Source organism: Pyxicephalus adspersus, chromosome 5 (genome assembly GCF_032062135.1).
Source record: "Pyxicephalus adspersus chromosome 5, UCB_Pads_2.0, whole genome shotgun sequence".
Classification (NCBI taxonomy): domain Eukaryota; kingdom Metazoa; phylum Chordata; class Amphibia; order Anura; family Pyxicephalidae; genus Pyxicephalus; species Pyxicephalus adspersus.
In genome coordinates this window covers 62,501,718-62,514,137 of record NC_092862.1, presented here as the reverse complement: position 1 = coordinate 62,514,137, position 12,420 = coordinate 62,501,718, and positions in this window count along the sequence as shown.

Sequence of the window (12,420 nt, the reverse complement as noted above, 5' to 3'; positions counted from 1 at the left end):
TCTGTGTGTTTGGGTGTATAAAGTGTCCGCACATCAGTTGTGGTCCTGGGGCACACATACCAGAGGCTTTGAATATCCTTGTAGGTACTGTAGCCCCTCCACCACCACCACCAAATGTCAAAATACTGGACCCAGAAACTTTATGGCCAAGTATGTAGTGTTGACCACCAGCCCTGTTAAAAGACACAAAAACAATGTAAACTGTTATATTTTTTCTTCTGAAAAAGTTTTAAGAAATGTGAGGTGTAAGGAATGGTAATCTGCAATATATTATACAAAAATATATTCCTTTGTGTTGCTTATAGCACTGCTTCCACTGAAAAGTTTGTTTAGATTTTCCATAGGACAACCGATTTTATAGTTTCTAAGTACATAGTACAGAAAGTAAACTACAGTTAGCAGCAGATATATGTCTAAATGTAAACATGTCTACAGTAAAGAAATATTCAGAGACCAGAAACAAAGAGAAACCAAAAAAGTGGACATTGAACATTTGAACATTTTAGTGATAGGGTTTTATGCTATAGCTCTCCATTAATCCCAAATGTTTGGTTTGTTAGAAAATCCACACAGTCCTCACCTTTACCTACAAAAACAATTTGCCATATTGTAAAATTTCATCTTTCACAGATCATTCTCAGTACGGTCTCAGTTGTGATTCACTTTGATACTATAAAACTGGGCAGAGTGCTGTATTGTACTTCATCTGACATGTAATGGGAGATATGGCCAGCGCCATGGCATGAAGCTTTGTAACAATTTGGATGGAATGCACAGCAACACTATATTTTAAATCAGTCCTGCAGTGTATGGCTGTCACTCCCTACACATCTTTTAAATTCCTTGTTGTTTATACCCAGGAGCTATACCACATTTTAATTAGTATATGTCACTTTCTCCACACTGATAGCAGTTGTTTTACAGATAAAATCCATCATACTATTACCTACCAGAATGCCACTGGCAGCTACTGTAACATAATTGTCACATTATACAGTGATCAAATTCTTTGCACTCTAAATCTTTGTAATTTAGAAGTTCTTAACACTTCTTTAATTTAATCATTCTATTCAAATGTATTACAATAAAAACACAGCACATGTTTTTTTATCTGTTGTTTATGTCTTAAAGTGGACCTATCAATAAATTTAGAGTTACTAAATCATGTTATTTTTTTCATTTTTTTTTGTGATCAAAAGACTGTTGCAATAGAACTTCCCTGCCAGTATCTTTAGGTGCTTGAATCAAATAGTCTCTAGCAACTTGGAGCATTGTGGGTACTTTGTGTCATAACAGATCGAAAAGATAATATTTAAGGCATTACATTCTACAGCACCCATAGGCAGGTGGCATATGGAATAAACACTAGGTATTCTGTAGGATACATTTCATTTTGAAGGTAATATGATGTTGTTAGGATCTTCATAAGCAAATTAATTTATTTACAATCAAACACAAATTATTGCATGTGGTAGAAGTAAAGAAGAAGTAATGGTAAAGGGCTACCATTGCTGTCCATGGCTTGAGTAGATTCTAAGTCATTAAAGACAAGTAACTGAGAGAAAAATCAGGAGACCCGGATTACAAACCTGGTCCAGATTTGGCAAGTGTTAGCACTAGAGCATTAACTTCATGGCCAGGCAACTAGGAATTTTGGCTCACTCTTTACAATGTTGATTCTTTTTATTGAGGTTTGCAGGCATTCGTTCATGCACAGTTCTCTTAGCATTCTGATTGGGTTGGAGGACTGTATTTTGTTTTTTGACATAGCCATAGCCTTGCTTGACCCAATGTTAGCCAACCTTAAGCTTTACATTTGACTTTATAATACTTTGGTGAACAGAGGCAGTTCTGCTCGACTAAATGACTGAAAGATACCCAGGTCCTGTGACTGCAAAAAAAGCCCAAAATATTAACCATCCACCACTATGCTTGTGGAGGTGTTTGTGCTAATTTATTAAAGCTATCCCAGGCTAGAGAGGATACACTTTCATCAGTGAAGCTGGGTGATCCAGCAAACCTGGAATGGATTCTTTAAAAGTAATTTATTTCTTAGCCAATGTTTTCAGTCTTGAAACAGATCCATTCCAGTTTTGCTGGATCACCCAGGTTAACTGATGAAAGTATATCCTCTCCAGTCTTGGGGAGCTTTAATAAATCGGACCCACTGTGTTTGGTTTTCGACAAGGATGGTGCTATGCTATGGACATTTACACTTTGGTCTCATCTGTCCAAGGGACATTGGACCTGATTTAATAAAGCTCTTTAATTCTTGAGAGGATACACTTTCATCAGTGAAGCTGGGTGATCTAGCAAACCTGGAATGGATTTCCTAAAAGTAATTTGCTATTTTCTAGGAAATGTTTTGAAACCTGGACCAGATCCATTCCAGGTTTGCTGGATCACCCAGCTTCACCAATGAAAGTTTATCTTCTCAAGCCTTGGAGAGCTTTAATAAATCAGGCCTATTGCTCCAGAACCTAAGTCATGCTGCCATGTTAGAAAGAAAATATTTTACCTATCAACCCTTCCAAACAATCAATACTTGTTCAGTTTTTTTCTAATCTTACTTTCATGATCTTTAACATTGAACACGCTAACTGAGGTCTGCAGAGTCCAAAATGTAGCTTTTTTTTTTTTTGCAATTTTGAGTATTGCACAATTTGGCATTGGTATGAATTTGCTGAGATGTCCATCCCTGAGAAGACTGGCCACTGTCCTAAATGTTTCCCACTTGAATAATCTTTCTCACTATAGAATGATGGACTTCATTGTGTTTGGAACTGATTTTATACCCCTTCCCAGATTTATAAGCAGAAACAATTTCTTGTAATAGTAATACTGATACTATGGAAGTGGTTAGGGTGTACTTGATTTTTCACACACAGTTTCTGCATTTTGACATAGTCTTTGTTAAATAAATAATGACATGATATAATAAGTCAGGTGTTTTTGTTCATCTGAGGTTGTGTTTACTTAATTTTAAGACCTGATAAGGACCAGATGAATTTTTATGTTCTAATATACAAAACCTTAGAATTGTAAGAGTACTTTCTTTTTTTTCTCATGGCTTTATATTATATAATAATGATTTTTTGTGTCCTGGAAGAGGAGATGCTGGGGATTATGGCAGACTGAAAACAATTGCACATGTGCTTCCAAGATGGTGTGAAAGTGGATTGATCGATCATAAACCTGAAACTTTATAGAGCTATGAACCACCCATATTCACATCCGTACTCCAGACTCACACAAACAAGTCCGGTCATCACTTATATTTATGGATTGCTGTGTCTGTTTAACCATTTCAGGGAGCAAAGTAACTATTAAATAAGGATGTTCAACTAACAACTAACTGCCCCTCACCTACACAAACACATACACACACACACTGATATAAAAGATCATTTACCCGATTTCACCATTTATGGCCAGATTGGTTACGAATTGTTCATCTGCAAACCATCTTAGATGCTACTTTGCCGAGCCTGCTCAAATATATATATGGTCAAGTATGGGTTTTTCCCATAAGAAAAAGTGTAATCATTTCCACCTGTAAAAAAAAGCAGAACAAGAGCAAATTGAATTATCTACATACAATGAATATTTTACTTACCTTCGTGAAAGTAGTGAAAATTCACTTTGCAAATAAAAAGCCAAATCAAGTGCAAGGTAATCCAGTTTCTTGCACATGATTGGGTGGTTAAAGTCAGCAGAGCTTTACTTCATTCCTAGGATAAGTGATTTATCAATTTGAAGAGGATAATTCACTTTGTGGCAGCCCCAACAGTCCCTTAATGTCCACTAATGTCCCTACCATAATCATATGTCATTACCACAGTCTACAGTCGATTTGGGGGGAAGACAATTAACCTAACTGCATGGAATGTGGGGGGAAATCAGAACACTCAGGGAAACCCACACAAACATGGGGTTGAACCTGTAAACTCCATGCAAATAGAGTCCTAAGATTCAATCCTAGGACCTACCATTGCAAAGGCCAGAGTGCTGCTCATTATACTTTTTAATTTTCTTTTTGTGCCTAATGATAAAAAAAGGTTGCACTTTCTATACCAAAGGTTATATCAGGTATGCATACCACATCAGGTATAGATTTTGCATGGTTTTTTTACAGTATCCTTTAAAATGGAAAAAGTGTCCATGGCAACTAAACAGGTTTACTGTCATCTTTCAACCAGTTTTGAAGTGTGGTTAACTACTGCTTGGTTGTCGTCATCGTACCCTCTATTGCTGCAGTTTACCCTATGGGCAAATTCTGGAAAATGACTTTGAAAACTGACATGCTGCTGATTAGTGATGAGGGAACCAATTTACAAATCAGATTTTTTTGTCCAAATAAATACATACAGATCTGTCCAGTGTGTGAAAAATTACAAAGTTCATTAAAGTAAACCTTGTGCCATTTTTTTTTCTTTCATGTTATTTACATTTTAAAATGAGTAGTCTTCAATTGGCATGCTTACATTTCCAAGAACATCTAGTGTTGCCCATGTCTTTTTCACTGTACCAGTTTCGGCTTAATTCCTACAATCCCACCTTCCTTCCTGATGTATATATATAGTCCACTCACCCAGAAAGTAAAATTGGTAGGGTGGTGGACCCACAACTAAACAAAATCTTTCCTGTATGCCAATAAATTAGATGGTCCACCCCTCAGTAAATGGTAGGGTAGTGGACACAGACCAACTATACATTCGTTCTCGTAATAGCATACATCAAGGTCAACCACCCACTGTACCTGGTGGGATAATAGACTCAGCACTATACAGAAAAAGCTCCTGTCAATAAATGTCTGTTGGTCCCATGCCAACAGCAAAAATAGATGCCGTAGAGGATGAAGAACAAGGATTGTCTCGTATTCTAATGCATTTGGTCCAAAAAGCTTCCTCAGGTATGGGAAGGCTTTCTGAGGAAGCCTTCTGTGCAAAACATGTCGGGATAAGTTGTGCACTTTTTTTATGTTGAACACCAATTTAAGTAATTTACTAATTATACATTTGCCAAAAAAACACTGCTATCTCCTCTCTTTTTAGATGTGTATATTCCATAGGGGTTGGCATAAATGAAAAACTAGGAGAGAGAAAACCCTTATATGAATACATTGACTGTAATTGGGAATTAGTTGCCTTAAGTTTTCCTAGCTGGCATCATGAATGCACAGATGATGTCAGCATTGTCATCTCTACATGGGGATATTGTTGGACTTGAGGCCTGGAAGATACCTCTTGTCTCCTGGGATATGTGATATGGGTATTCCAGGAGGCTGCAGGACTTACGTGTGCAATAAACTCTGAGAAAACAGAAAGGGGTGGGCCTGGGATTTAAAATCAATAAGTAATATTAAGTAAATAATATAGAAAAAAATGTTAACCCTTTTTAGGAAGGAGGAGGGAGCCTTAGGTTAGTGTAACATTTAGTTTAGCATGAAAGGTCAACTTCAATCACAACTTTTCTAAATTTCTAAAATGTTTGGTTCTCTGCAGATCAGACAGATCTGATTGCAAATATCTAGGCTTATCAAACACTTGCAAATCATATTTTTGTTCAACAGTACTGTTAATTTAATTCTAAGCTCAGCGAAAGTTTATTTTATGTTATGATAATACATTTATGGTTTATAGTTTTTCCTAATTTTTGTAATCTGTTTACTTAATTATTTGTATATTTTGGGAAAAAACAATAAAGAGCACAATAACATAGAAGAGTAGATATTGCTATCCTCTCACACTACAGCCTATCACATTCATAAAAATCAGGCTGTGCTGTATAACCTGCAAAACCCCCATAATATCCACTCTGATACAAAAAGCAAATTGGATAAAATCGGGTCATGTAACTTTAACAGGTCACATAACCATGTTCTGTTTTTTAAAAATAAAAAAGCAAGACATAAAGCACATTTGTATAGCATATCACTGTGCTATATAAATATTTGGTGTTTTATTATTATTATTATTATTATCATTATTATTGACAGTAGTAACAATATGGCCGCCCAAACATCAGTTTTTTTCTAAAAAGCCACTTATCTTCCATCTCATATTTATTATAGAGCCTGATTTACAAGTGTCAGCCACTGTAGGAGTACAAATATGTGTGGTTCTTACAATATTACAGTTTTGAGCATTTTAATATCAGAAATAAAATGCTGTCAACCCTGAGAATCAGCTAACATTCAAATCCCTGCTTTCTCAGTCTCCCGGACCTTACTGGAAGAATATTTTCCAATGGTAAAGGTGCAAACATAGGTGCAATGCAAATCCCGACACAGAACATAATCCCTTTAAAGACCCTTTACTGATTCTAATTGGAAAAATCAGTTCATGATTGGTTACTATGTGTTACTATGCTTTGTTGTCTGTCTAAATTAAATATATCCAAATTTAACAACCAAGATGTAATATATTACAGCTGACCAGTCCTTAGATGTGGTGGCTGCAATCTTTTACATTTATATTTGTGGGTTTGCGTACACATGAAGTATAGCCCTTGTGTTCCCTTGTAACATTTTTTTCACCAGTGAGTCAGTTAGTCCAGACATTTCTTGCAAGATCTACAGTTCAGAGCCTCTTAATTCCCTTCAAATGAACAAAGTGATAATGTTTAGGCTTCTATCAAAAAAAAAGGAAAGGAAACAATGATACAGTGACAGAGAAGCAGCTGCTGAGAATAAAGGGCACTTGAAATGCATTTGCAGTGGTCAAAGCTTTTGAGACTTGTTAACAGTAAACAGACACAAAGTGTTAGACGGCTTCCATGTTATAATGTATAGCCTCACTCTGTAGCTCCAGGCAAAAGAAGATTTCTTTAGTGGAGATGCAATCAGCTCTGACCAATCAGTAATATAGGTTAATCAGCTGATCGATTGGTCCATGAGTAGCATGGACCTGGCTCCTCTCTGACTGGCTCTAGCCTGGCCTTGGGCAATAGGTTGGAAACTTTTAATTATCAGCAGCAGCTTCTCTCCTGATTGAATGGTCAATGGCTTTACTACCAAGGCAGCCCTGTTTGAATAATAATAGGAAACAATGTGAAAAGGGCAGGCAGCAGCAAAGTAAGACACATGGATGTGGACAGCACTGAAAAGAAGAGTTAATTACTTGGCAAAAACAACATTTTAGGACATCAGGGGGCAACCACCCCATAATTTAAACTGTGCTGACATTCCAGCATGCAGTCTGCTTTTTCCATGCCACACAGCAATAGACTTTACCTCTGTATTCCAGATTTTCTGCAGCTGTCAGGGTAAACATGCCTTACCAGCTAAATAATGCAAAAATCTATATCAAAATGTAATTATTTAACATTGCACAATATTGGGGGCTGAGCGTAGTCGGCATCTACATCAGTGCATAGTGACCTAGAGGGCATAGTCTGTTCTGGCTGAGGAGCTAATTAACCCTGGGTCATGAGTGAGAATTTAGCCTATTCCTCTTTGCCACTTACAAATATATTAGAAGTCTTCTAAGTTTGCTCCACACTGGAATAGGGGGCTGCAAGACACTACATCACGGCTCGTCATTACTATGTATTTCTCATGTAAATTATTATCACTGTTTAACAAATTACCATAGCCTGAAATGACACCTCTGATTAAAACAAACCAGACAAATAAATAAAAAGAACAGCAGGCGTTTGTAAACATTTCTCTGCTTAATGCAGTATTGTCTTTTATTATGCTGACATTTTTTTTTCTGGGAGAGGTTCCTGCAACGCATTGTGGCGCAATATATTTAAGGCGCATCTGGCAGCACAGGCGTTAAACACTGCTTACCAGCATCACGATTAGCCTGTGTGCCAAAATTATAATTGCATATCGCAGTTCCTTTGCCTAGCCAGACATATTAATGGGGGCTTGAGGAGATGGATACCACTTGCAGCTAGATTTGCTCATTCGGAAGGTTCTGCAATGTGTACCCTCGTCCTTGCTTCATTCATTTCTACCAGTTATGCACAAAAATATATATATTTATAGGTACATGTTTTGTCTAAATGCAATCTCACACAAAGAAAATGTTTCGAAAAGGTCCAAAATATCGGCAGGGTGTTACAAAATTGTCGGTTTAAACTGAGACTACCTAAAAATCTTGTCTTTTTTTTCTGGTCTCAGATAAACACAGTGTGTTCATCACATTGAGCCAGCTTCATTACTATTTATATTACCGTGCACTGGCTTTGTGCAGTCAATTCATAATTGTCCAGTTTTTCTAATTAATCACAAAAGATTTTTGTCTTGCCTGGAGCTAGTTCTGGGGTGACTCACAATGGCAAGCCAAAGCTCATACATCAAACACAGACCCTCTTTTACTTCAGCCTTCTGCTAGGGAATGCTTCTCCGCTCTTCTCTAGCACGAAGGGACAGACTGGGCATGTGCAGCCCCCAGGCTACGAAGAAGCACTGCGCCCTGTCCTCTGCCGTGTGGCTTGTTATTTTTATCTGATGCTTGCATTCGCGGGCCCAAAACAGATCCAGTTAATTTGGCACAGACTCTTCATTCAAAGTGTTTGGTTCTCTCTATTCCGCTGTCCCCTCAGTTTTGCCTTGGCTCCAATTTACATTTTCAAAGCTTCAAAAGAGAGCTAGCATCCATTGTTTCACTGTCCGTGATTTCCTGATTATTTCAGGGCCATGCAAAATTGCAAACAGTGGCAGATATTCTTAACCTGATAATATGTGTTTGACTCAAGTGACTGTAATACAATTATCTTACCAAGAGGCAGGGTGATTTGTTGTAATTATGGAACAGGCCAAACAATATTTAGCAAATTAAGACAATGAGATTACATCAGTAGATGCGAATGGATGTTGATTAACTCATTCAGGCCGAGTCTGGACAGCAGAATAAATTGCATAATATTGCACACTAATGCCCACCGTAGATTTTTCTAAATACTCGGTGACACAGGGTTGGATACCAAGCTATAACAAAGGCAATATTGGCTGTATTGGGCACTTACAGACAATAGGCATTCTAACAGTAAGCTGTGAATTTGCACAGCTTTGTACAGACTAATATGCCTGCAGCTGACAAGTGTTCATTTTTATATACCAACACAAGCTCCTATTATAATTCCAGCCCTGATTACCCTCATTACAGACTTAGCACAAATATAAATAGTGCTAGCAGACTGCTATATTGTCCGTATTTACATTTCCATAACAATGAAAAGTTACACTGGGAATGCTAACTGGTTCTGCAAAGATTCTGTAACTGAATTCAAGCTCCATTACCCAAATCCATTCTCTACATAGAAGAATTTGTGGTAGCCACATTTCATTTATCATAGCACGCCTTACCTTTTATCCACATGATATCATAGAAGAGCAAAAACTGATAATTGGTTATGAATGTATTTTGTATTTGCGTTCCTCAATGTTCATATTGTACAGTTTGTGAACAATGTTTGTATTTGTGGCAGCTGTTATTGTCTATTTTATAATCTGTACAGTGCCACAGAAAATGGCGGTGCTATATAAATTTTAAAAAAATTAGATATATAAAATAAAAAATGTTGCTGATAAATTATGTGTCTTAACTGAGGTTTATTTTTCTGTTATTTGCCATTACTACCCCACCCTCACCCCATGGATATTTTTGAATAAAACTTTTTGTTTTCATGGCATGCCTTATCTTAGACACTGTGAAGTCTTTGTAAGGCCTCTGTAAATGGGAGGCTGCTCATGTATTTTAGGAGGGCATGTGCATAGTTTTCTGCCTTGGCAGAACTGAAATCTGAAGGGATGAAAGTGGGAGGTCCAGGCTTTAAAGTATAAAATAGATAATGCTTAATGGCTGCCACCATGGAATGAGATAGGTTCTCTATGACTTTCTGCACAGTCTGTGAGTGTGCAGTGAACTAAAGCTGCATACACACATGCAATATTAGTCACTGGAAAGGATCTTTCACGATCCTTTCCAACGACTAACAACTGCACGATGCATGAACGAGTGCTGTACACACAGCCTTGTTCTGCTCTATGGAGAGGGAAGGGAGAGAATGACGGAGCGGCACCCTGCTGCGCGCTTTCCCCTTCCCTTGCATTACGACCGTTCGTCGTCCATCGTCCGTGGATTTGCCAGGACGATGGATGAGGGGCGCTGTACACGCCAGATTCTTGTCCGATATCGGTCCTGAGCCGATTATCGGGCGAGAACCATTGGACGTGTGTACGTAGTTTAAGAGTAGGAATTTCAGCACAGCGGTGGAGACTGTAAAACTGCAAGACTAAAAATAAGGCTGGAGTTCAGCTTTAATGTAATACAGTTTTACTGTAATGAAAAAGTGTAATTTAACATCCCCCCCCCAGCCTACACTATATCCTTCTCCCCCTCTCTACATGTTTAGCTACCTGTTTTTAAAGGCTCGTAAGAGCCTTTTGTGCTAGACTTCAGTGAGATTGTTTACAGAATGTCTTGAATGTGAATAATATCTGTCCATCCAGGCCAAAGCCATAATAAGATGCAAGTGATAAACATCTGGCTTTGGGGGAAGGGTTGAGTTCTGTAGGTGGGGAAGGTCAAATAAATGTGCACTGTGGGTAAACTATTTGAAAGAAATGCATTTTGTGCAAAATGTTTTGTTCCTCTTACATACAGATGAGCAGGCATGCAAACATACCATAACTTAAATATAATGGAATCATGTCAATGGAAATACCCAAATCCTGCAATATCTATCATGATAATCAAAGTTCCAGATAATGAGATCCTTAACAACTATGGCCACGCAAGTGCATTAGCAAATCCGTCCCAAACCAAGCTGCATGAAAGCACAGTGAGAAAATATTGGCACCACTTAAATTGCATTTTCCTTCATCCTGAATATTTTATTATTATATAATGGAATACTAAAATTTGAACCAAGCTCTGGTATAGGTTGTTTTCATTTGCAATTAAGGAAGACAACCAGCATTTCCATGTTCAATACAGGTTTGATGTTGGGAAAGCCAAAATGTTATAGTATACCAGTCATTTGAAACATATGAGGCTGCTAATGTCTTTGTGGATTGACGTTTTCTGTGTTTCAATCCAGTAATGGAAGTCCTTATATCTACATTTAATTAAGGTGAGTGCCTCAAAGTTCAGCTAGGTAACTAGAAATTTCAGGAGGAACAGTTGGCAATGGCAGCCCATATATCTCTCCTAAATTAGGTTCCAATAAAGACATTTCCCATACACCTTTATATAAATTGCTTTCTTTAACATTTTAAACTGCACATCCTTATAATCAGAATTTTGGTAAAGAACAATGAGAACTTTTGATGGAAGAACAATTTCAGTCAAGTTTATGTTGGCCAAAGCAATGTATCCTTACTGAACTGGCAGAATAAAAGATAGAATCTGATAATCTGTGATAGCTTCCACTACCCATACATGGGAAAATTCTTCTATTAGATTTATAAATGAAAATGACAATCATAACATTCTAGGTGCAAAAAAGATTGCTAGCTTCTGATAACAAGTGAGATATCAGTGAAAATGACTTTCCAGAATCCTGAGGAATCACACAATATAGGTCATTTTTAAAATATTTTATATATAATTGAGCACTATGAGAACAAACAATTGCAGTTTAAAAGGTATATGAAGCTGTTAGAAGTGTAAATGTTAGAAAACAACAACATTCCAAGATGATGCTGGTCACATTAATATTTTCACATTTAGCATCATTCTGAAAGTGAAAAAATATTGACCCTGATTCATCAATAAGCAAGCATCATGATGGGTTCATGGTGTTTACCGCTCCTAGGTGCCTACTGCATTACATGCCCAGAAATGGTAACAAGCTGCTAGGCTATTTCAAGCATTTGCAAATGAGTGTGTGGGCATTTGCAAGGGGCTGCAAAAACCTAACTGAGTGGTTCTTTTCTTTCCTCTTTTTTTTTACACTTTAAGCATTTTTAGGCAAGTGGCATCAATTCAAAAATTTGGAGGCAGCAGGGGTGGAAACTGTCTCTCAATGCTACATGTAGCAACATTCTACTTACTGCCTGACAAAAATAACTGGACCCATTCAGTCCATTGTTAAACACATACATTTTTTGCAAGTAAAACTGCTTACAAAAATGTTTAGTCCGAACCCAGCCTTTAGGTAGTTTTAAGTTAACTTTAGGGATGCTAAAATGGCCTTTCGACCTAGGTTATCATTTTAGTTTGACTTAAATACTAGTCAGCCCTCCCTTTATGACCCTGCATCTTGATGAGAACCATTCATATTCTTGCAAATCTTCTGAATTCTGTGTGGGTCTATGGTCTTCTCCTTAAGACTTTATTAGTTAAAGCCCAGGGCACACACATACTAACAGTTTTATATTCCTTGGTATTGTTCTCAATACTTTAACCAAAGGTAGAAGATTTATTTTCTACCAGGAAAAATATATTTGAACATAGCAGTGGA